General features: G+C 46.0%; 1 protein-coding gene across 1 annotated transcript in view; it reads left to right on the top strand.

The window, feature by feature from the left end:
* Positions 1–26,290, top strand: part of LOC142596490 (potassium/sodium hyperpolarization-activated cyclic nucleotide-gated channel 1-like) — a 221,175-nt gene that overhangs the window by 21,348 nt on the left and 173,537 nt on the right. The window lies entirely within an intron of this gene.

The following is a 26,290-nucleotide window of genomic DNA, read 5'->3' as shown; positions in this document are numbered from 1 at the left end:
AATGAATATCTTTTTCAAAGGCCTTCTACTTCATAACATGGCTGATAAGTATTTGTGACTGAATTTCATGAAGTTTTACTGATACTTTTTGCTCATCTTTTTTTTTTTTTAATAAAAATAATCAGATTTTCATGATCTTTCTGGAAACTCAGAAAAATGTGGTTTTAAGCAAAGCCCTGACTGCTCTGTAGCCTCAAGTCACAGCACCCAATGCCTTCGAGATGCTGTTCACTATGCTGTGTGGTTTGTGAGACCACTGAAAACTTCTGCTGGGTCAATCTGGGTGTACTGTAAGGATAATCATATATCAAAATACACTAATTCAAGGACACTGAGACTGCTCTGTCAATGAGCAGCAACTAGGAAAAAAATAAAAAAAATATCTGAATGACTTTTTATACTGTTGTATACACAGCAAATTAATTAACTTAGAGCTGAAATTTCCTTCTTTAAGACCCAGTTTTCTCTGGGTTAGATATCTAAAGAGGAAAATAAAATGCTTGTTAGAATTCATAGTGCCTTACATTATTAAACTTGCTACAAACATTGATTAATTAATACTAAGCAGTTCTACATTGCTTCTTGGGTAGGCACTCATTCTGAATAGACCATTGTCCTGGTTTTGGCTGGGATACAGTTAATTTTCTTCCTAGTAGCTGGCATAGTGCTGTGTTTTGGATTTAGTATGAGAATAATGCTGATAACACACTGATGTTTTAGTTGTTGCTAAGTACTGCTTATGCTAGTCAAGGACTTTTCAGGAGTGATCAGCAAGACTCGCTCACCCTTTAATGGTCCCATATGGCCAGTGCGAAAGTCTAATGGGGAGTGGAAACTGACAGTCTGACAGTGGACTACCCTGGTATGAATGAAGTCACGCTGCCACTGAGTGCTGCTGTGCCAGACATGCTAGAACTTGAATATGAACTGGAGCCAAAGGCAGCCAAGTGGTGTGCCACAAGTGACATCGCTAATGCATTTTTCTCCATCCCTTTGGCAGCAGAGTGCAGGCCCCAGTTTGCTTTTACCTGGAGGGGTGTTCAGTACACCTGGAACCGACTGCCCCAGGGGTGGAAGCACAGCCCCACCATTTGCCATGGACTGATCCAGACAGCACTGGAACAGGGTGAAGCTCCAGAACATCTGCAGTACATTGATGACATCATTGTGTGGGGCAATACAGCAGAAGAAGTTTTTGAGAAGGGGAAGAAAATAGTCCAAATCCTTCTGAAGGCCGGTTTTGCCATCAAACAGAGTAAGGTCAAGGGACCTGCACAGGAGATCCAGTTCTTAGGAATAAAATGGCAAGATGGACGTCGTCAGATCCCAATGGATGTGATCAACAAAATAACAGCTATGTCCCCACCAACTAGCAAAAAGGAAACACAAGCTTTCTTAGGCGTTGTGGGTTTTTGGAGAATGCATATTCCAAATTACAGTCAGATCGTAAGCCCTCTCTATCAAGTGACCCAGAAGAAGAATGATTTCAAACGGGGCCCTGAGCAACACCAAGCCTTTGAACAAATTAAACGTGAGATAGTTCATGCAGTAGCCCTTGGGCCAGTCCGGGCAGGGCAGGATATTAAAAATGTGCTCTACACCGCAGCCGGGGAGAATGGCCCTACCTGGAGCCTCTGGCAGAAAGCACCAGGGGAGACTCGAGGTCGACCCCTAGGGTTTTGGAGTCGGGGATACAGAGGATCTGAAGCCCGCTATCCTCCAACTGAGAAAGAGATACTGGCAGCATATGAAGGGGTTCGAGCTGCTTCAGAAGTGGTTGGTACTGAAGCCCAGCTCCTGCTGGCACCCCGACTGCCAGTGCTGGGCTGGATGTTCAAAGGGAGGGTCCCCTCTACACATCATGCAACTGATGCTACGTGGAGTAGGTGGGTTGCATTGATCACACAAGGGGCTCGAATATGAAACCCCAGTCACCCAGGAATCTTGGAAGTGATCATGGACTGGCCAGAAGGCAAAGATTTTGGAATATCGCCAGAGGAGGAGGTGACACGTGCTGAAGAGGCCCCACTGTATAATAAAGTGCCAGAAAATGAGAAGCAATATGCCCTGTTCACTGATGGGTCCTGTCGTCTTGTGGGAAAGCATTGGAGGTGGAAAGCTGCTGTATGGAGTCCTATACGACAAGTCGCAGAAACTGCTGAAGGAGAAGGGGAGTCGAGTCAGTTTGCAGAGGTGAAAGCCATCCAGCTGGCTTTAGATATTGCTGAACGAGAAAAGTGGCCAGAAATATAAATATGGGGAGGCCTGGCAGATTGATTATATCACACTCTCACAAACCCGCCAAGGCTCGTGCTCTGTGCTCACCATGGTGGAAGCAACCACCAGATGGTTGGAAACATATCCCATGCCCCATGCCACCGCCCGGAACACCATCCTTGGCCTTGAAATGCAAGTCCTGTGGTGACATGGCACCCCAGAAAGAATCAAGTCAGACAACGGGACTCATTTCTGAAACAACCTCATAGACACCTGGGCTAAAGAGCATGGCATTGAGTGGGTATTTCACACCCCTTACCATGCACCAGCCTCCGGGAAAATCGAACGATACAATGGATTGTTAAAGACTCCCCTGAGAGCAATGGGTGGTGGGACATTCAAACATTGGGATACGCATTTAGCAAAAGCCACCTGGTTAGTCAACACCAGGGGATCTGCCAATCAAGCTGGCCCTGCACAATCAAAACTTTTACGTACTGTAGAAGGAGATAAAGTCCCTGTAGTGCACATAAAAACTATGCTGGGGAAGACAGTCTGGGTTACTTCCCCCTCTGGCAAAGGCAAACCCATTCGTGGGATTGCTTTTGCTCAAGGACCTGGGTGCACTTGGTGGGTGATGCGAAAGGATGGGGAAGTCTGATGTGTACCTCAAGGGGGTTTGATTTTGGGTGAAAATAGTCAATGAACTGAATGGTATGATGTTAATTGCTATATAATACTGTGTGTCATCTCTTTTATGGTTGCTGTATGCCACATCAATGGTATTACAGTAAGAATCGTCCAGATTAATGAAGAATGAACTTTGATGAAACCAAGCAAAGTGCAGTAATGTTGGAATGAGAACTGGCTTCAGCATGCAACAATCCAACACTGCACACCACCTCTCCTGCCCTGAAAGACTGTGATGACAGATGGAACCCAAATTCATGGACTAAATGAACTCAGCGGACATTTTAGAGGGATGGCCCATAGACAAAGGGAATGATATCTGTGTGTCGTGGTTTAGCCCCAGCCAGCAACTAAGCACCACGCAGCCGCTCGCTCACTCCCCCTACCCCGTGGGATGGGGAAGAGAATTGGAGGAGTAAGAGTGAGAAACACTCCTGGGTTGAGATAAGAACAGTTTAATAATTGAAATAAAGTAAAATAGTAATGCTAATAGTAACAGTATAATAATGATAATAATAATAATGATACACGAAGCAAGTGATGCACAATGCAATTGCTCACCACCCGCCGACCGATACCCAGACAGTTCCCGAGCAGCGATCGCTGCTCCCCGGCCAACCCCCCCCAGTTTGTATACTGAGCATGACGTCATATGGTATGGAATAGCCCTTTGGTCAGTTTGGATCAACTATTCTGGCTGTGCCCCCTCCCAGTTTCTTGTGCGCCTGGCAGAGCATGGGAAGCTGAAAAGACCTTGACTAGCATAAGCAGTACTCAGCAACAACTAAAAACATCAGCATGTTATCAACATTCTTCTCCTACTAAATCCAAAACACAGCACTATGCCTGCTGCTAGGAAGAAAATTAACTCTATCCCAGCCGAAACCAGGACAGTATCCACCCCTTATTCTATACCATCTACGTCATGCACAGGCCCTCCCCTTTCCAATGTGTTCCAATTAATCACCACCGCTTTCCCTATCTTGATATACACACAGATATCATTCCCTTCGTCTATGGCCCATCCCTCTAAAATGTCCATTGAGTTCATTTAGCCCATGACTTTGGGTTCCATCTGTCATCACAGTCTTTCAGAGCAGGAGAGGTGGTGTGCAGTGTTGGACTGTTGCATGCTGAAGTCAGTTCTCATTCCAACATGGTTTCATCAAAGTTCATTTTCATTAAGCTGGGCAATTCTTACTGCAATACCATTGATGCGGCATATAGCAATCATAATATATAGTATTATATACTTAATATTAACCTACTATATTATTATATTAACATGCAGTTAAGAGATAACATACAGTATTATAAAGCAATTAATATTATACAATTCAGTTCATTGGCTATTTTCACCCAAAATCAAATTCCCTTGAGGTTCACATTGGGCTTCCCCATCCTTTCGCATCACCCACCAAGTGCACCCAGGTCCTTGAGCAAAAGCAATCCCACGAATGGGTTTGCCTTTGCCAGAGGGGGAAGTAACCCAGACTGTCTTCCCCAGCATATTTTTCATGTGCACTACAGGAACTTTATCTCCTTCTACAGTACGTAGAAGTTTTGATTGGGCAGGGCGAACTCGATTGGCAGATCCCCTGGTGTTGACTAACCAGGTGGCTTTTGCTAAATGCATATCCCAAAGTTTAAACGTCTCACCACCCATTGCTCTCAGGGTAGTCTTTAACAATCCATTGTATCGCTCAATTTTCCCGGAGGCTGGTGCATGGTAAGGGATGTGATATACCCACTCAATGCCGTGCTCTTTGGCCCAGGTGTCTATGAGGTTGTTTCGGAAATGAGTCCCGTTGTCTGACTCAATTCTTTCTGGGGTGCCATGTCGCCACAGGACTTGCTTTTCAAGGCCCAGGATGGTGTTCCGGGCGGTGGCATGGGGCACGGGATATGTTTCCAGCCATCCAGTGGTTGCTTCCACCATGGTGAGCACGTAGCGCTTGCCTTGGCGGGTCTGTGGGAGCGTGATGTAATCAATCTGCCAGGCCTCCCCATATTTATATTTCAGCCATCGTTCACTATACCCAAGGGGCTTGAACTGCTTGGCTTGCTTGATTGCAGCGCATGTTTCACACTCATGAATAACCTGTGCAATACTGTCCATAGTTAAGTCCACCCCTCGATCACGAGCCCATTTATACGTTGCATCCCTTCCTTGATGGCCTGAGGCGTCATGGGCCCACCGAGCTATAAATAATTCACCCTTATGTTGCCAGTCCAAATCCACCTGAGCCACTTCAATCTTAGCAGCCTGATCTACTTGCTGGTTGTTTTGATGTTCTTCAGTGGCCCGACTCTTAGGTACATGAGCATCTACGTGACGAACTTTTACAACCAGGTTCTCTACCCGGGCAGCAATATCTTGCCACAATGCGGCAGCCCAGATTGGTTTGCCTCTGCGCTGCCAGTTGCTCTGCTTCCATTGCTGCAGCCACCCCCACAGGGCATTTGCCACCATCCATGACTCAGTATAGAGATAAAGGACTGGCCACTTTTCTCTTTCAGCAATATCTAAAGCCAGCTGGATGGCTTTCACCTCTGCAAACTGACTCGACTCCCCTTCTCCTTCAGCAGTTTCTGCGACTTGTCGTATAGGACTCCATACAGCAGCTTTCCACCTCCGATGCTTTCCCACAAGACGACAGGACCCATCAGTGAACAGGGCATATTGCTTCTCATTTTCTGGCACTTTATTATACAGTGGGGCCTCTTCAGCACGTGTCACCTCCTCCTCTGGTGATATTCTAATGTTTTTTCCTTCTGGCCAGTCCATGATCACTTCCAAGATTCCTGGGCGACTGGGGTTTCCTATTCGAGCCCGTTGTGTGATCAATGCAACCCACTTACTCCATGTAGCATCAGTTGCATGATGTGTAGAGGGGACCCTCCCTTTGAACATCCAGCCCAGCACCGGCAGTCGGGGTGCCAGCAGGAGCTGGGCTTCAGTACCAACCACTTCTGAAGCAGCTCGAACCCCTTCATATGCTGCCAGTATCTCTTTCTCAGTTGGAGTAGAGCGGGCTTCCGATCCTCTGTATCCCCGACTCCAAAACCCTAGGGGTCGACCTCGAGTCTCCCCTGGTGCTTTCTGCCAGAGGCTCCAGGTAGGGCCATTCTCCCCGGCTGCGGTGTAGAGCACATTTTTAATATCCTGCCCTGCCCGGACTGGCCCAAGGGCTACTGCATGAACTATCTCACGTTTAATTTGTTCAAAGGCTTGTTGTTGCTCAGGGCCCCGTTTGAAATTGTTCTTCTTCCGGGTCACTTGATAGAGAGGGCTTACGATCTGGCTGTAATTTGGAATATGCATTCTCCAAAACCCCACAACGCCTAAGAAAGCTTGTGTTTCCTTTTTGCTAGTTGGTGGGGACATAGCTGTTATGTTGTTGATCACATCCATTGGGATCTGGCGACGTCCATCTTGCCATTTTATTCCTAAAAACTGGATCTCCTGTGCAGGCCCCTTGACCTTACTCTGTTTTATGGCAAAACCAGCCTTCAGAAGGATTTGGACTATTTTCTTTCCCTTCTCAAAAACGTCTTCTGCTGTGTTGCCCCACACAATGATGTCATCAATGTACTGCAGATGTTCTGGAGCTTCACCCTGTTCCAGTGCTGTCTGGATCAGTCCATGGCAAATGGTGGGTCTGTGCTTCCACCCCTGGGGCAGTCGGTTCCAGGTGTACTGAACACCCCTCCAGGTAAAAGCAAACTGGGGCCTGCACTCTGCTGCCAAAGGGATGGAGAAAAATGCATTAGCAATATCAATTGTGGCATACCACTTAGCTGCCTTTGACTCCAGTTCATATTGAAGTTCTAGCATGTCTGGCACGGCAGCACTCAGCGGCGGTGTAACTTCGTTCAGGCCACGATAGTCCACTGTTAGTCTCCACTCCCCATTAGACTTTCGCACTGGCCATATGGGACTGTTAAAGGGTGAGCGAGTCTTGCTGATCACTCCCTGGCTCTCCAGTCAACGAATCAGGTTATGGATGGGAATCAGGGAGTCTCGGTTGGTGCGATATTGCCGCCTGTGCACAGTTGTGGTAGCAATCGGCACCTGTTGTTCCTCAACCTTCAGCAACCCTACAATAGAAGGGTCCTCTGAGAGACCGGGCAAGGTGGACAACTGTTTAATTTCCTCTGTCTCCAAAGCAGCTATACCAAAAGCCCACCGGTACCCTTTTGGGTCCTTGAAATACCCTCTCCTGAGGTAGTCTATGCCAAGGATGCACGGAGCGTCTGGGCCAGTCACAATGGGGTGCTTTTGCCACTCATTCCCAGTTAGGCTCACTTCAGCTTCCAGTACAGTTAGCTGTTGGGATCCCCCTGTCACTCCAGAAATACAAATGGGTTCTGCCCCTCTATAGTTTGATGGCATTAGCGTGCACTGTGCACCAGTGTCCCCTAGAGCCTTATACTCCTGTGGGTCTGACGTTCAAGGCCATCGAATCCACACAGTCCAGTAAACCCGGTTGTCCCTTTCCCCCACCTGGCTGGAGGCAGGGCCCCTCTAACACTGGTCACAGTATTCGTTGTTCACTTCCTGTAAATGTGAATCAAAAGTTCCCTGATCAAGGTCGGAAGTAAAATTAGCCCTCTTACTCTGTCTGGGGAACTGCTCACTGGAAACTGGAGCTGCAATTTTCCTGGGAGAACCGCCTTTTCTAATAGTTTTTCCTTGCAACTCACGCACCCGTGCCTCTAAGGTTGAGGTGGGTTTTCCATCCCACTTTCTCATGTCCTCTCCATAATCACGCAGGTAAAACCACAGGGTGCCCCGTGGTGTGTATGCTCTATATCCTCTCTCTTGAGCATAGGGACGTTGACTCCTAATGGCTGAGACACTGGTCCGTGCAGGTGGGGAGTAGGACAGATCCTCTCTGAGTTGTTGGAACTCTTGGCACATTTTTTCAGACAGTTTTTCCACAGCCGAGACACAGGCCCGTAGGGAGGAAGAGAGCTTTTCTTCGTAGTCCCGGAGTTGTCTAGCCACTTCATCCACCGTTGGTGCCTCGTCGTCTTTCCAGGCTAGTATTGCCAACGAGTTGGAATACGATGCTGGTGCGCTCCGTACCACCTTCCGCCACATGGATTGTGTGCACCTGACTTCATCTGGGTCTTTGGTTAACTGTTCATCATTCAGGCCACTGTAAATCACCTCCAGCACGCCTAATTCCCTCAGGTACTGGATACCTTTCTCTACGGTGGTCCATTTGCTTGGGCGGTATAAAACATCCTCCTTGAAGGGATACCTTTCCTTCACGCTTGACAGAAGTCGCCTCCAGAGGCTGAGCGGTTTTGCCCCTTTTCCAATTGCTTTGTCAATGCCCCCTTCCCTAGAAAGGGATCCCAGCTGCTTGGCTTCCCTACCCTCTAAATCCAGGCTACTGGCCCCGTTATCCCAGCATCGGAGCAGCCAGGTGATGATGTGCTCGCCTGGATGACGACCGAAATCTTTTCGCATATCTCGCAGCTCACTCAGGGATAGGGATCGGGTGGTCACCATCTCATTTATGGGTTCTTCCTCCTCTGGTTCTCGTGATGGCCCTGGTTCATCTTCATCCCTTACTAAACGAACTGATTTCCTCGTGTATTTCTTCTTCTGTATAGGGGCAACTGATACCGGTGCAGGTTGGTCCTCTGGTTTAGCCGCAGTGCCTGCCACTGGGGTTGGAGTGGCTGCAGTACCTGTGGTGGGTGTTGGAGTAGCCACAGTGCCTGTGGTGGGTGTTGGAGTAGCTGCAGTGCTTGTGGCTGTGGTTGGAGTAGCCACAGTGCTCATGGCTGTGGTTGGAGTAGCCACAGTGCCTGTTGTTTTGTCATCAGATCCAGAGACCCTCTCTTTCCCTTGAGGGTACTGAATAGTGTTGAACAGGGCTCTATAAGCATGGGCCAGTCCCCAGCATGTTGCAATGAGTTGTGTCTCTTTGGAGTTGCCAGGGTGAGAACATACTTCTTCCAAATACTTGACTAGTTCTTCAGGATTCTGCACTTGTTCAGGGGTGAAGTTCCAAAACACTGGAGGTCCCCACTGCCCTAGGTACTTGCGCATACGATCCCACACACCCTGCCACTCATAACTATCCAGCCTTGGGGCAGATCTCTGGATGGTATTTTTAAACTGCTTACTGACCTTTATCAAAACGGAAACAACATTCCCAAGAATTATCAATAGAAGTATCTTAACTGCCCAGGGGTGTTCAAGATACAGGAAAGTTGTTGTAATGAAGGAGGAAACATCATAGAAGAAAGCAGCAAAGGTGCCATTCTGTATTTCCTCCACAACAAGCCTCTCAGAGTAAGAAGTATAATTGCTAACTCTCTCTATGAGGTAGTACCCGAAGTACAGTAGTGACTTCTGTATGAAACCCAAATACCAAAGAATGCTCAAGGTCAGGGCTTTGATAAGGAGCCTCCCAAGCAAAAGATCATGAATCACTGCAGAGCATAGCACACTACACAAACTGACAGCAAGCTTTAACGCGTGCTGCAAAAAAAAGAACATGGTGCAGATCAGAAGAACTAATATCGTGACCGGCAACTGTTAACAGACTCCTTAATACACTCTGATTAATCTGTTGTTATCTCAAGCCCCACGTTGGGCGCCAAAAAGGACTGTCGTGGTTTAGCCCCAGCCAGCAACTAAGCACCACGCAGCCGCTCGCTCACTCCCCCTACCCCGTGGGATGGGGAAGAGAATTGGAGGAGTAAGAGTGAGAAACACTCCTGGGCTGAGATAAGAACAGTTTAATAATTGAAATAAAGTAAAATAGTAATGCGAATAGTAACAGTATAATAATGATAATAATAATAATGATACACGAAGCAAGTGATGCACAATGCAATTGCTCACCACCCGCCGACCGATACCCAGACAGTTCCCGAGCAGCGATCGCTGCTCCCCGGCCAACCCCCCCCAGTTTGTATACTGAGCATGACGTCATATGGTATGGAATAGCCCTTTGGTCAGTTTGGATCAACTATTCTGGCTGTGCCCCCTCCCAGTTTCTTGTGCGCCTGGCAGAGCATGGGAAGCTGAAAAAGTCCTTGACTAGCATAAGCAGTACTCAGCAACAACTAAAAACATCAGCATGTTATCAACATTCTTCTCCTACTAAATCCAAAACACAGCACTATGCCTGCTGCTAGGAAGAAAATTAACTCTATCCCAGCCGAAACCAGGACAATATATCAAGACAGGGAAAGTGGTGGTGATTTATTAGAACGCATTGGAAAGGGGAGGGTCTGTGAATGACGTAGATGGTATAGAATAAGGGGTGGATACTGTCCTGGTTTTGGCTGGGATAGAGTTAATTTTCTTCCTAGTAGCTGGCATAGTGCTTTGTTTTGGATTTAGGATGAGAAGAATGCTGATAACACACTGATGGTTTAGTTGTTGCTAAGTACTGCTTATGCTAGTCAAGGACTTTTCAGCTTCCCATGCTCTGCCAGGTGCACAAGAAGCTGGGAGGGGGCACAGCCAGAATAGTTGATCCAAACTGCCCAAAGGGCTATTCCATACCATATGACGTCATGCTCAGTATATAAACTGGGGGGAGTTGGCTGGGGGGAGCGATCGCTGCTCGGGAACTGGCTGGGTATTGGTCAGCGGGTGGTGAGCAATTGCATTGTGCATCACTTGCTTTCTGTATTATCATTACTATTATCATTATTATATTGTTATTATTATTATTATTATTACTATTTTACTTTATTTCAATTATTAAACTGTTCTTATCTCAACCCAGGAGTGTTTCTCACTCTTACTCCTCCGATTCTCTCCCCCATCACACTGGGGTAGGGGGAGTGAGCGAGCGGCTGCGTGGTGCATAGGTGCTGGCTGGAGCTCAACCACGGCAACTGTTCATCCTACCCAGGACAGCCTATTGCAATAAAGAAACCACCAAAGGTTCAGCACCCTCTTCCAGAGCTGTAAAAAGCACCAGTATTACCATAAGTTTTGAAAGTATAGTAGATAAATTATGAGTGCAAAGATCACCGAGAGGGCTATAAATCCAACTAGTTTTATTTGAAAATACCAAAGTAATAATTAGTGTGATTTTTTTAATTACTATTTCTGTATAACATTATTCTTTAAAATGTAGAAAAAATATGTCTTAAAACTGTCTTTTTATACTTTTTCATACTTGAAAACTTTTTATTCACATTGAGATATTAAACCTGTGAGTCATTTAGAAACATTGAAAAAGTTTCAGGCATAATTCAGTGCAGATTACTGTGCTGACCTCTATCTTCAGTTAATGGCAACTAGTAGTAACTGTACTGAGTGAGCTTCAGAGGAACAGTAAGCTCTGTAGCTGTTTGATATGGGGAGAAAAGTGCGAAGGTCAGTTCTTGCTTCTCATTATGAGCTCTGAAACATGTTGTTGCCCCCAGGCTCTTACTTTTTTGCCTCATTCTTGAAAATTTTGTGTCATAGGCCTATCTCTTTCTTGCTTTTTTTCAAGATTTTATAATACCTTATATAAATCTGTAACTCTGAGATTGTAAGTTTTAAATTTATAACTATCCTCACTGGGGGAGGGGGAGAAGTAGCAAAAATAAATAGATAATGCTAAAAATAGTTTGAAACAAAGGGCTACCTCTCTGTCTCAATAGCAGCTCTTTGCACGATCTCATGAAGCTTTTCAGCTTGCTCTTGGTTACACGAATAGTAGGACGTTCTGAACTGGTAGGCTAGGAACACATTGTATTACCTTCTCTGCACAGGTCACAGAAGGGCAATACAGAGAGTCACATCTAGTTTTTTCTCACTTGAAAGAAAAATATCATGTAACATGGCCAACAGAACGGCATTTGGAAACATTTTCTTAAAAGAAAATGTCTAATTCATTTCTAAATGAAAAATGAATCATAATATAAGACTTTTTCCCACTAATCAGATTATGCTATATTGTGGGCTAAAAATCAAAATACAAAACTGATACAATCCCATAGTCCTTAGCATTCAATCTTATTTTATTACTGAAGCCCTAACTTTACCACAACATTTGCTGACATTCAACATCAGGAACTCCAGTGTGTTTTGCATAATCACAGTGCATAACAGTCCTTTAAACTGTGGATTACTGTAGGATAAAATCAGCTGGTTCAGTATTATATTTTATGTTGGTTGGGTGGGTGGTTTTTGTGCAGCTTTGGTTAGCCTTTGTTACATAACTACTCACTATGCTGGTTAAACGTAAAGGTCAATCTGAAATCAGGCAATGCTTTGTTTAGGAGCGAGCCTCAGATACGTGTACATCTCTTGTGATTATTTCCTAGTTGTTTTCTGCTCATTTTCAGGATTCCTTGGAGAAGCCTATTCTCCCAACAGCTTTGTGAAATATTTTGGTCAATAGCATTGTAAAAGTGTGTGGTAATTGTACATATAGATCATAGTAGCAGTGATATATTAATTTATTGGTTCCTTCTGTATGGTAATTCTAGATTATTGAAAAGGAATCTAGCACAGCAATAAGCCTATTATATGAATTAGAAAAATGAGAAGAGAAATTTGGATGTTTGTGCAAGTGTACAGATATGGTGAATACCATCACATGCTAAGCAAAAATACAGAGTCTGGATAAAACTGAATATTTATAGCAATTAGTATTCACATTTATTGTAAGACTGAAAATGTGCAAGACAAATCACGTGGTACATGGAAAATTACTTGAAGTCTATTTTATGCAATTTCCAAGTACCAGTTAAAGGTACCTTGCCATCTACTCTCTCAAATGACAGTCAAGCCTAATCTCTGTAAGTTTACCTTGGAATAAAGAATTTTAAAACTGGGAATTCTCATGCCACTCTCCTTTTAGTGTGTTTTACTGTTACTTATTTATATTCTCAGATCAGCAATTTGTAAACTGAGAAATATTTTCAAGGATAAATTTGAAACAAAGGGAATTTATGAACCTGGATCATTGGGAGAATACAACAAGCAACCTCCAAAATATAATGTAATCCATATGCCCTGTGAAAGTTAGCAAAAACTAGTGGTTCTGAAATGTTTTGTGGCCAGTTAAACTATTATTATTATTGTTGATTGCTATGATCCTTTACCAAGATGAGGGTGTTTGTCATATGCCAGGAGGCTTGTGCTAGTGTGATCCAAGTGGCCTGGAAGTCAGTGCTGGAGTGCTGTGCTGGTGGCATGTCCACTGTGTGTTCACTGCCTGGGACCCCACTGCAACAGAGGGCTGGAGCAGGCAGATAGTTGTGGAGCCATTGCCACCTCTAGTCTTCTAGAAAGTCTAGTGAGTCCATAGGGAACAGTGTCCTGGTTTCGGCTGGGATAGAGTTAATTTTCTTCCTAGTAGCAGGCATAGTGCTGTGGTTTGGATTTAGGATGAGAAGAATGTTGATAACATGCTGATGTTTTTAGTTGTTGCTGAGTACTGCTTATGCTAGTCAAGGACTTTTCAGCTTCCCATGCTCTGCCAGGTGCACAAGAAGCTGGGAGGGGGCACAGCCAGAATAGTTGATCCAAACTGCCCAAAGGGCTATTCCATACCATATGATGTCATGCTCACTATAGAAACTGTGGGGGGTTGGCCGGGGAGCAGCGATGACTGCTCGGGAACTGTCTGGGTGTCAGTCGGCGGGTGGTGAGCAATTGCATTGTGCATCACTTGCTTTGTATATTATTATTACTATTATTATTATATTGTTATAAGTGAGTGAGTGAGCGGCTGCGTGGTGCTGAGCTGCTGGCTGGGGCTAAACCACTGGCCTTTTCTTCTGTGATTGGAATATCCAAACACTGAACCCTTGGAATATTTATGCCAGAGTAGGTTTCCCAGAATAAATCCAGGTGTAGATAAATCCAGATGAATACCATTCATATACAGCTGCTCTTCAGCAAATCTTTCTCATTTTCATTGCAAACCAATATTAATATGCACAGTATAACTTCTTGATCTGTATGCTTTAAGACTGTATAAAGATAATTGGCTTTGCGTAAGCTGTGTATTATTTCCAAGGGGTCATTATCAGCCATCTCACAATCAGGTTTTCTCAAGAGCACTGATTTTACTGCTTTTAACTGAGGGTTTTTGCCATATCAAATTTGAACTTTCTATACATGGCTATTCAGCACCTGATTCATTCTAATATCTAAAGTACATCTGGAGGGAAGTGTCTATTGAGATGCAATTGGCCATCTGAAATTGTGGCATTTAGAATGCTTACATTTCACATTAGAAAAAACCCAAAGCAAGATACTTTGTTCTGGGTCATTTCATTCTGAACCAAGGCACTTGCATACATAAGACACTTGAGATATTTTTGTTTCCATTGACCTGTGTCCACCAGACCTACATCAGTAGTCTATAGGGTCTGTAATCTGGATTCCCAAAATCCCGGAGGGAGGCAAGAAGGTATAATACCAATGCTTTTTAATCTGGTTATTTCTGAACTTCTCCTTCCATGGAAATGTTAATATTTTATATTTTCATAGAATAGAATTATAGAATCATTTAGGTTGGAAAAGACCTTTAAGATCATTGAGTTCAACCGTTAACCTAACACTGCCAAGTCCACCATTAAACCATGCCCCTAAGCGCCACATCTACACATCCTTTAAATACCTTCAGGGATGGTGACTCCACCACTTCCCTGGGCAGCCTGTTCCAATGCTTGACTACCCTTTCCGTGAAGAAATTTTTCCTAATATCCAATCTAAACCTCCCATGGCACAACTTGAGCCCATTTCCTCTCGTCCTATCGCTAACTACTTGGGAGAAGAGACCAACACCCACCTCGCTGCAACCTCCTTTCAGGTAGTTGTAGAGAGCGATAAGGTCTCCCCTCAGCCTCCTTTTCTCCAGACTAAACAACCCCAGTTCCTTCAGCCACTCCTCACAAGATCTGTGCTCCAGACCCTTCACAAGCTTCATTGCTCTTCTTTGGACACGCTCCAGCACCTCAATGTCTTTCTTGTACTGAGGGGCCCAAAACTGGACACGGTATTCCAGGTGCGGCCTCACTGGTGCCAAGTACAAAGGGACGATCGCTTCCCTGCTCCTGCTGGCCACACTATTCCTGAGACAAGCCAGGATGCTGTTGGCCTTCTTGGCCACCTGGACACACTACTAGTTCATATTCAGCCATCTGTCGACCAACACCCTTTATGCACATACACTCATTTGGGCAGACTCAGCCTGAAGTAATTCAACTAGAGGTATAAAACTTTCAGAAAATAATGTAATTTAATAGAAATTATAGAAAGGATTTTCTATTGAAGAAATACAATAATATTCCACAAATTTTACAACATTATCTGAAATGTGCAGCATCTTATTTAACATTACTATTCATGAGTAAATTTTGAAGAATATCTTCTAGATAGTCTGGGTACAGATGTCTATGTATTATCTGTATGAGCAAGCAGTGAGCACTCTCTTGTATCAATTTCTTGCACACTTTAAACATTTAATGCCTCTTAAATATACTTTGCTTGCTTTCTGGATTATTATGTCCGTTTCATTAGTAAATTAGCTGATACTTTTGGTAACATAAGGAAAAGAACAAAGCCCTGTAGTGGGACCTTCTCTGGTCCGTATACCACTTGTAATAATTTGCAGTGTTTTTTTTCTCATGTGGGAGGAATAGCAATCAGCATTAAAAAATTGCTGAGCATCTATTTTTAAAAACTGTTTATAAAACAGTTACAAATCTATTTAATCTAGCTGTTAAAAAAAACAACCAACCAAACAAGTGTTTTCCCTACATTTCCAAAAAATATTATTGAAATTACCTTAATATTTTTTTCTCTTTGTTTCAAATGGCTGGGTTTTATTACAAAAAGTTCATGGTAATCTCATGTGAATAGGATTGGAGGAGAGAAAGATGTACACTATTAGGTCTAGTGCAATAACACAATTTTACCTAGGTTTTGCACTACTGCTATAGTATAATAATACAGTGAGAGACATGCTTTGAAGCAATCTCTTTGAAAATCACCAAGCTTAAATATTCTTTGGTATTTGAATGAGACAAGAAAATAATTCCCATATTCTTCACAGATGACTCATGTACCCTTTCCAGTCCATCTCATGTATAATTTTAGTCAGTTCAAGATGCCTTAATATGGAATAACATAACAGATGTGATTTCTCTTGGATTTCCATACAATATTTTTGTCCTTTTTCAGTATTTTTTAGGCAAAAATACATTAGAGTGTAATGACTGTATTTGATCTTTTGTATATGGAAGAGGATGAAGTTAGCTTGCATTTGAGGATAGCCTAGCACTTTGAAAATAGTATATATAATCAAAAAAGGATTATCTAGTTTGATATAGGTAGGGAGGGATTTACATGACTTTTTGAAGATCTTTCTACTTAGAAGTGATATTTTCAAGCAGAGTCTACTCAGACTGCTACTTCACTTTTATGGAGAGTAATTGAGTAGTGATCAGGAATAAAGACATAGCACCAATTGTTTGTCACTCTTTTCAATAATACCTAATATCCCTATGCTTATTCTTAATAGTAAAAAAACTTTTAAATTTATCTCTTAGATACAACTAGAAAAGTTCTGCCAAATCTTAACTCAGTTAAATGTTGCTAAAACAATGTTGACAGAAGAATATTTGTGGGAGTTTTCTATTTATTTTGAATAGCTTTTTCTAGATATTCAGAAATAAAGTTTATGGTGCATGATAGAAACCTTCACTGGGAACAAAATATAAATTTAACTCAGATAGATGTGAAGAGAAGATGTGAGAGCTCACCCTGGAAAGGTACACTCAAAGGCAATGGGTAGGCATGCTCAGTTTCCAGTAACTGAGGGCAGATTTTCCTCTAGAATTTTTGGAACTATTCAAACATCTCTCTATAAGCTCTCATGACCCATACCATTCACATAAAGGCTGTCTGTCCCTTACCCTCATCTCTGTATATGAAATGCAGATGCAACACAGAATACATATAGAATAGATAGAATATTTTCAGTTGGAAGGGACCTACAACGATCATCTAGTCCAACTGCCTGACCACTTCAGGGCTGACCAAAAGTTCAAGCATGTTATTAAGGGCATTGTCCAAATGCCTCTTAAACACTGACAGGCTTGGGGCACCGACCACCTCTCTAGGAAGCCTGTTCCAGTGTTTGACCACCCTCTCGGTAAAGAAAAGCTTCCTCATGTCCAGTCTGAACCTCCCCTGATGCAGCTTTGAACCATTCCCATGCATCCTGTCACTGGATACCAGGAAGAAGAGATCAGCACCTGCCCTCCTCAGGGAGCTGTAGAGAGCAATGAGGTTGCCCCTCAGCCTCCTTTTCTCCAAACTAGACAGCCCCAGAGTCCTTAGCCTCTCCTCATAGGACATGCCTTCCAGCCCTTTCACCAGCTTTGTTGCCCTCCTCTGGATGCATTCAAGGACCTTAACAGCCTTCTTAAATTGTGGGGCCCAGAACTGCACACAGTACTCCAGGTGAGGCCACACCAACACTAAATACAGAGGGATAATCACCTCTTTTGACCGGCTGGTTATGCTGTGTTTAATGCACCCCAGGATGCGGTTTGCCCTCTTGGCTGCCAGGGCACACCACTGACTCATGCTGAGCCTGCTGTCAACCAGCACCCCCAGATCCCTCTCTGCAGGGCTGCTCTCCAGCCACTCCTCTCCCAATCTATACTTGTGCCTGGCGTTACTCAGTCCCAGGTGCAGAATCCGGCATTTGTTCTTGTTAAATTTCATGCCATTGATGATCGCCCAATGCTCCGATCTATCTAGATCCCTCTGCAAGGCCTCTCATCCCTCAAGAGAGTCAACAGCACCTCCCAGTTTAGTATCATCAGCAAACTTGCTAACGGTGCATTCAACTCCTGCATCCAGGTTGTTGATAAAAATATTAAATAGAACTGGCCCTTCTTGTAAGTTGGAATAACATTGGCTAGCTTCCAGTCAGCAGGGACCTCCCCAGACTCCCAAGACCTCTGGTAGATGATCGAGAGCACTCCTGCCATAACATCCGCTAGCTCCTTCAGTACTCTGGGATGAATCCCATCAGGCCCCATGGACTTATGAACATTCAGCTGGTCCCTTCCAATTTCAGTGTCCACAAATGGAAAGTCACTGCTCCCACAGTCATGGTCCTCCAACTCAGAGGACCGTGTGGCCCAAGGTCTATCAGTATTATTAAAGACTGAGGCATTGAATGCCTCCCCTTTTTCTTCATCCCTATTTGTCAGGTGACCATCTTCAACAAGTATCAATACAATGTTTTCTTTAGATATCCTTTTGCTATTGACGTGCTTAAAAAAGCCCTTCTTGTTGTCAGATACAACACTGGCCAGTTTCAACTCTAGTTGAGTTTTGGCCTTTCGTGTCTTCTCCCTGCATATACGAACCAGTGCTCTGTAATCTTCCTGCGAAGCCTGACCTTGCTTCCAGAGATCGCACAATTTCTTTTTCCTCTTGAGCTCCATGAGGAGTTCCCTGTTCAGCCAAGCTGGTCTTCTGCCCTGCTTGCTTGACTTACAACACAGCGGAATTGCCTGCTCCTGTGCTTTTAAAAAAGTGGTTCTTAAAAACTGATCAGCACTCATGGACCCCTAAGGCCTCAAAAGCAGATTCCCAGGGGACGCTGCTAAGTAGCTCCCTGAACAGCTTAAGTTTGCTCTCTTGAAATCCAGGGTAGCAACTCTGCTGACCTTTCTTCCTCATTACACTGAAAATTTTAAACTCAACCATTTCATCATCACTATGGCCAAGACAGACACCTACCATCACATCTCTATTCACAAACAACAAGTCTAAGAGGCCATCTGTCCTAGTTGGCTCACTGAGTACTTGTGACAAGAAATTATCTTCTACAAACTTCAGGAATTTCCCAGACTTGCTCGTCACAGCAGTATGGTGTTCCCAGTTGAAGTCTCCCATAAGGACAATGGCTATTGATCCAGAGATTTCTCCTAATTGCCTATAGAATACCTTATCAGTGCTATCATCCTGGCTGGGCAATCAATAGTAGACACCCACTACAACATCTGCTTTGTTTTCCATCCCCCTAATCCTCACCCAGAGGCTCTCAACCACATCACTGCTAAATGTAAGGGCTGTGCAGTCAAACCTCTCCCTTACATACAGGGAAACTCCTCCACCTCACCTGTCCTGCCCATCCCTCCTGAACAGCCTATGGCCCTCCACGCCAGCACTCCAATCGTGGGACTCCTTCCGCCAAGTCTCACTAATACCAATAACATCATAGCTCTGGAAACAGACCAAGTTTGTTTCACCCTTTTTGTTTCTCATACTGCGTGCGTTGGTGTACAAGCATTTCAGATGTGCTCCTAAACCCTCAGTGCTCCCTGGAGCAGCGCAAATGCTGCCACTAGCATTGCCAACCCCTGGGGATGCCACGCCAACCCTTGGTTTACCTTCAGCTCTCCTGATGGTATCCCCTTCCCCCACCAATTCTAGTTTAAAGCCCTCTCAATCAGTCCTGCCTGCTTATGAGCAAAGACACAGTTCCCCCATCAGGACAGGTGGATGCCATCAGGCCCCAGCATACCTTGTGTTTCAAAGACTCTTCCATGGTTATAAAAAACAAACTTCTGGCAGTCACCAGTCCTGGAGCCAGGTATTGATGTCTTGGGCACACCTGTTTCTTCCAAAGTCTCTCCCCATTACTGGGAGGATTGAGGAAAACACTACCTGTGCTCCTGAATCTTTTAGCATCCTTCCCAGGGCCCTGAAATATCTTCTGATTGACTTTGGACTTCTTGTTGTGACATCATTAGTACCCACATGAAAGAACAGGAGTGGTCAATAGTCCAAAGGCTGTACTGTCAGTCATCCGGTGACATCCCTGATTTGGGCCCCAGGTAGGCAGCAAACTTTCCTGAAAAGATGGTCTGGTCTGTAAATGGGTGCCTCTGTTCCACTAAGGAGGGAGTCACCTATGACCATAACTCACCACTGTTTCTTCTCAGCACTGGTCTTAATGCAGGTCTTGTTACAAGGTGTTGGTTGATCTGACCTCAGTGAGAATACTCGCATAGATTCCTCCTCTTCTATCTCATCACGTCCTCCGTCTACTATACCCAGAGCCTCATACCTATTCTGCAAAGATATCTGAGAGGGTAAGGAGAGGTTTCTCTTACAGCTCCATGCAGTAACTTGCTTCAACCCCTCCCTATCCCTTGTAACACTGCTTTCCTCCTAGCACAAAACAGATCCTAGGTCTACCTCAGTAGCAGCCAATGCTGGTTGGCTTGTGTACAACAGAGATGGCAGAGCACAGCTCCATTGATTGATCTCCTTCTCAGGTGCTCTTCAGTCTATCCACCTCCTCCTGCAGCTCAGCCACCAGGCAGAGCAGTTCATCTACCTGGTCACAGCACCCACAGGCTTACTTGCTATCACCCCTCCATCTCCAGGAATACCCCTGCACACATCCCACAGCCAGAAACCTGGGTGATCACTTACTTTAACACAAGCTATGGCTGCATCAGCTCCTACTTGGTACTAGAAACTCAGAAGAAACAGAGAACACCACTTTTTGCTATGTACCTCCCCTCTGGGAAATATATATGCTCATCAGTTACAATTAGCTGGGCTGATTGTTTTAGCCTGTTTAAGTCACCTGTGCTGCTGGGTGCAGGCTCTGCCCTTTGATGGTTTGTCCAATCAGCGGGTCTGGGCTCAGTCACTTGGGGAATGCCCCTTATTCAGCTGTAGTCTCTCCTTGTCCATCCCTCTCTGCTGTTTGCTGCTGCTGCTCCTTGCACTGCTTTGGCGTCTGTTGTAATGTAAAAGTACAGTCTTGTTTTAACATGTTGAGAATCCCTTTAAGGAAAGGGTGCTATCTATTGAAACAGCAACACTATTTGTTGTAGCTGAGTATTGCTCCTGTTTGAATTTTACTGCACAAAATGAAATAGGGTCCCAATGAAAAGGTATAGAGGGTCTAGACAACAAGTGGAAATGACTTAGTAGCTTCCCATAGCCCAGAGTGCTTCTCCCTGCAATGAAAGGGAATTTAATGACAAAAAAAAGCAACTTTGCTTGTCTTGGATTTTTATTTTTTCTAGTTACCAGTGCCTCATTCCCCCGTTTCTGGTAAATGTTAAATTCTGCTAGCCACTGAAGTGCAACTACATGTTTCTGTGAAATACAGCCATACTTCTTCCTTTCAGCATTCACTTTTCTTCCTTAATTCTTAATTTGGTGGTTATGCACTTGCTCAAGCTTTTGTTGGGTATATACTGTCATCCTCTGGAGATCTTCTATCTGGATGGATGTATGTTGCAGTCTCCAAGGCGAAGGGCTCGGGAGCGGACGATCCCGCTGGGCCACCCTTGCTAAGGTGGGAAAAAAACGCAGGGTGAGAGCGGGCAGCCCAGCCCCACGCCTAGAGCGGGAAAGGGTGAGCTGCTGACGTGCGGCAGATCTGACGCAGCGTGGGTGGGGCCAGGAGTGACAGCGGCCAAACCCCCCCAACTATAAAAGCAGCGACCAGGAGCGCGGCGTCCAGGACGGGCAAACAGGGCGTGGCACGTCAGGAGGGCGTGGCGCGGCAGTTTTCGCGGGCAGGGCGTGCGGGGAAGGCCAAGTGCCCCCACTCCTAGCTCAAGAGGTAGGTTTGGTAAGTTCAGCTGGTGAGAGGGAGCCTAGGCATGGCCATGGTATCCACCCGGCGGAAGGCTGTATCCTCTGCACTACCCAGAAAGGCTGTATCCACCCAGACTGAGCTCCCAGGGAAACACACAGCCGTCCAGGTCTCCGGCTGCAGGGAGTGCCACCAGCTTGCACTGGGAACAGATGGCAGTGGAGGGAACAGCTGTGTATGCTGTGACCAAGTGGACTATCTACTCAGCTTGGTGGCAGAGCTAAGGGAGGAAGTAGACAGGCTACGGAGCATCAGGGAGTCTGAGCAAGAGATAGACAGGTGGAATCATGCTCTGAGCTCCCGGAAACCTGACCAGGGACAGCCTCCAGAAAAAGCCTGGGACCAAAGGGAGCCAGTATCCTCCCCCCACCAAGATGTAGGCAGGGTCTTAGAGGGAAGCGGTGAGTGGAAACAAGTCCACAATCGGGGTGGCAAGCGAACCCTTTACTTGCCCACCGTGACCCCCCAGGTGCCTCTGCACAATAGGTATGAGGCTCTAGACGTGGAGGACCAGTCAGTGGACAATGTGGGCGTTGATCCATCTACACCCGAAGAGTTGCCAAGACCACAAAGACCTACCCCCCATATTACTACCACCTCCACAAGGAAGAAAAGACGGGTCATAGTCATAGGAGACTCCCTCCTGAGGGGAACGGAGGGTCCAATATGCCAGGTGGACCCTCCTCATAGGGAAGTCTGCTCCCTGCCAGGAGCCTGGGGCAGAGATATCACCAGGAGACTTCCCAGCCTGGTACAACCCTCAGACTACTACCCCTTACTGCTCTTCCACGTGGGTGGTGACGAAGTGGCAGTGCACAGCCCAAGGGTGATTAAAAGAGACTTCAGGGCCTTGGGACGCTTAGTGAGGGAATCGGGGGCACAGGTTATCTTTTCCTCCCTCCTTCCAGTTGTGGGAGGTGACATTGGTAGGAACAGGTGGATCCAATCTCTTAACACATGGCTCCGAGGCTGGTGCCACCGTCACAACTTTGGGTTTTTTGACAATGGGACGGCCTACATGGCACCAGGCTTGCTGGCGACAAATGGGAGCCACCTTTCTCAAAGGGGAAAGAGGGTCTTTGCACAGGAGCTTGTGGGGCTCATTGACAGGGCTTTAAACTAGATGTGAAGGGGGAGGGGGAACTTATCAGGCTTGCCTGTGACAAGCTGTGGGATGGTACGCAATGGTTAGAGGGACGGGGTGCTACTGTGAGCCCTCAACCTGTTGCCCAGAGGCATGATGGGGACGCTGCAGCACAGTTGAAGTCTTTCAGAGATGAGCCGGGGGCTCCTGAGATAGTTAGAACTCACAAGGAAACCTTTGTGAAACACCCCGAGGGAAACAAGGGATGTTCCACTAAGAAGGTGACACGGCCAACAGCCCAGATGAAATGCCTCTACACGAACGCACGCAGCATGGGGAACAAACAGGAGGATCTGGAAGCTGCTGTGCTACTAGACAGCTATGACCTGATTGCCATAACTGAAACCTGGTGGGACGAATCCCACGACTGGAATGTGGCTATTGATGGCTACAGGCTGTTCAGAAGGGACAGGCGAGGAAGGAGGGGCGGAGGCGTTGCCCTCTACATAAAGAAATCAATACAGTGTGAAGAGCTGTCCCTGAAGAATAGCCATGAGCAGGTCAAAAGCTTATGGGTAAGAGTCAGAGACAGAGGCAACAAAGGGAACCTTGTGGTTGGTGTCTACTACAGGCCGCCTGATCAAGGGGAGCCTGCTGACGAAGCCTTCTTCCTCCAGCCCTGGGAGGCTTCGCGCTTGCAGACTCTTGTCCTGCTGGGGGACTCCAACCACCCCGACATTTGCTGGAAAAGCAACACGGCGAGCTGTAGGCAATCCAGGAGATTCCTGGAATGCATAGACGACAACTTCCTAAGCCAGGTAATAGACACCCCTACCCGAGGGGACGCGATACTGGATCTGATGGTCACCAATGCAACTGAGCTCATCGGTGATGTCAAGGCTGGAGGCAGCCTGGGCTGCAGTGATCACACGTTGGTGGAGTTCATGCTTCTGAGGGACATGGGAAAAGCGAGGAGTACAGTCAGGACCCTAAATTTTAGAAAAGCAAACTTCCAGCTCTTCAAGGAGTTAGTCAGAAGGACCCCCTGGGAGACGGTCCTCGGGGACAGGGGAACAGAACAGAGCTGGCAGATCTTTAAGGACACCTTCCATAGAGCACAAGAGCTATCAGTCCCCAAGTGTAAGAAATCAGGCAGGGAAGAGAAGAGACCAGCATGGCTGAGTTGAGACCTGCTGGTCAAAGTAAAGAGTAAGAGGGAACTGCACAGGCAGTGGAAGCAGGGACAGGTGTCCTGGGGGGAATACAGGGAAGCGGCCCGGTTGTGTAGGGAGGACGTCAGGAAGGCCAAGGCGAGGATGGAGCTGAATTTGGCAAGGGATGTAAAGAATAACAAGAAGGGCTTCTACAGGTATATCAACCAGAAAAGGAAGGTTAAAGAAAGCATACCCCCCGTGATGAACAAGAATGGTGACCTTGTATCAACAGACGAGGAGAAGGCTGAGGTACTCAACAACTTCTTTGCCTCGGTCTTCACCGGCAACCTCTCTCCTCACCCCTCCCGAGTCGATGGACCAAAAGATGGGGACCAGGGGGATAAAGCCCCTCCCACTGTAAGGGAAGATCAGGTTCGAGACCACCTGAGGAACCTCAATGTACACAAGTCTATGGGACCTGCTGAGATGCACCCCAGAGTCCTGAGGGAATTGGCTGATGTAGTTGCCAAGCCACTCTCCATGATATTTGAAAAGTCATGGCAGTCAGATGAAGTCCCTGGTAACTGGAAAAATGGAAACATTGCACCCATTTATAAAAAGGGGAGAAAGGAGGACCCTGGGAACTACTGACCTGTCAGCCTCACCTCTGTGCCTGGGAAGATCATGGAGTAGATCCTCCTAGAAGCTATGCTCAAGCACATGGAGGACAGGGAGGTGATTCGAGACAGCCAGCATGGCTTCACCAATGGCAAGTCCTGCCTGACCAACCTAGTGGCTTTCTATGAAGGAGTGACTGCATCAGTGGACAAGGGAAAAGCAATGGATGTCATCTGCTTGGATTTCTGTAACGCGTTCGACACAGTCCCCCACAACATCCTTCTCTCTAAATTGGAGAGATATGGGTTTGATGGGTGGACTGTTCGATGGATAAGGAATTGGCTGGATGGTCGCATCCAGAGGGTCGTGGTCAATGGCTCGATGTCCACATGGAGACCCGTGACAAGTGGAGTCCCTCAGGGGTCCGTACTGGGACCGGTGCTCTTTAACATCTTCATCAATGACATAGACAGTGGGATCGAGTGCACCCTCAGCAAGTTTGCAGATGACACCAAGCTGAGTGGTGGGGTTGACACGCCAGGAGGATGAGATGTCATCCAAAGGGACCTGGACAAGCTGGAGAGGTGGGCCTGTGTGAACCTCATGAGGTTCAACAAGGCCAAGTGCAAGGTCCTGCACCTGGGACAGGGAAGCCCTTGGTATCAGTACAGGCTGGGGGATGAAGGGATTGAGAGCAGCCCTGCGGAGAAGGACTTGGGGGCACTGGTGGATGAAAGGATGGACATGAGCTGGCAATGTGCGCTTGCAGCCCAGAAAGCCAACCGTATCCTGGGCTGCATCAAAAGAAGCGTGGCCAGCAGGTCGAGGGAGGTGATTCTGCCCTTCTGCTCCGCTCTGGTGAGACCTCATCTGGAGTACTGCGTCCAGCTCTGGGGCCCTCAGCACAAGAAGGACATGGACCTGTTGGAGTGGGTCCAGAGGAGGCCACCAAAATGATCCGAGGGCTGGAGCACCTCTCCTATGAGGCCAGGCTGAGAGAGTTGGGGTTGTTCAGCCTGGAGAAGAGAAGGCTGCGAGGAGACCTTACTGCGACCTTCCAATACTTAAAGGGGGCCTACAGGAAAGATGGGGAGAATCTTTTTAGCAAGGCCTGTTGTGACAGGACAAGGAATAACGGATTTAAACTAAAGAAGAATAGATTTAGAATAGACATAAGAAAGAAATTTTTTACAGTGAGGGTGGTCAAGCACTGGAACAGGTTGCCCGGAGAGGTAGTGGAGGCCCCATCCCTGGCAACATTCAAGGTCAGGTTGGATGGGGCTCTGAGCAACCTGATTTAGTTAAAGCTGTCCCTGCTCACTGCAGGGGAGTTGGGCTAGATGACCTCTAAAGGTCCCTTCCAACCCAAAGCATTCTATGATTCTATGATTCTATGTAATAGGTGGGTTTATGCACTGTTTCTATAGTAGATACTGAAGTTATGAGTCTGGCTTTCTACCATCTGTATCAAGCACTGTTAGCAGCATTCAGAGGGGACCCTTTAGATACTTCTGGAATAAAATACCGAAATGCAGTATCCATTTTGTAGTATGGAAGTTGCAACTATTATTGTCCAGACTTCTTAGCTAGCTCTGAAAGAAGATAGACTATCAGGTTGTAAAAAGCCATGAAAGTTCAATTCAGATTGTAAAAGTGGATGAAGGTTTTGATCTTATCTGATTTTTGTTTCTATTTTTTGCTTCAGTGCTTTTTTTCTCTTCCCATATTTTTATTCCAGCACTGTAATGGTATGAGTACATTTGCAAAGAGGTACTTACATTTAATATGTTATCTGTTAGATATTTGGGTTTTCATTTGGATGGAAGCCTTAAAAAAATATTACATTGCTACATTGCTAAAGCACTTGTGATTGGCACCAGACA

The sequence above is a fragment of the Pelecanus crispus genome, chromosome W (genome assembly GCF_030463565.1).
Source record: "Pelecanus crispus isolate bPelCri1 chromosome W, bPelCri1.pri, whole genome shotgun sequence".
In the NCBI taxonomy this organism is placed as follows: domain Eukaryota; kingdom Metazoa; phylum Chordata; class Aves; order Pelecaniformes; family Pelecanidae; genus Pelecanus; species Pelecanus crispus.
The sequence above is the reverse complement of the archived record's forward strand: the minus strand, read 5'-3'. Positions and strand labels throughout refer to the sequence as shown.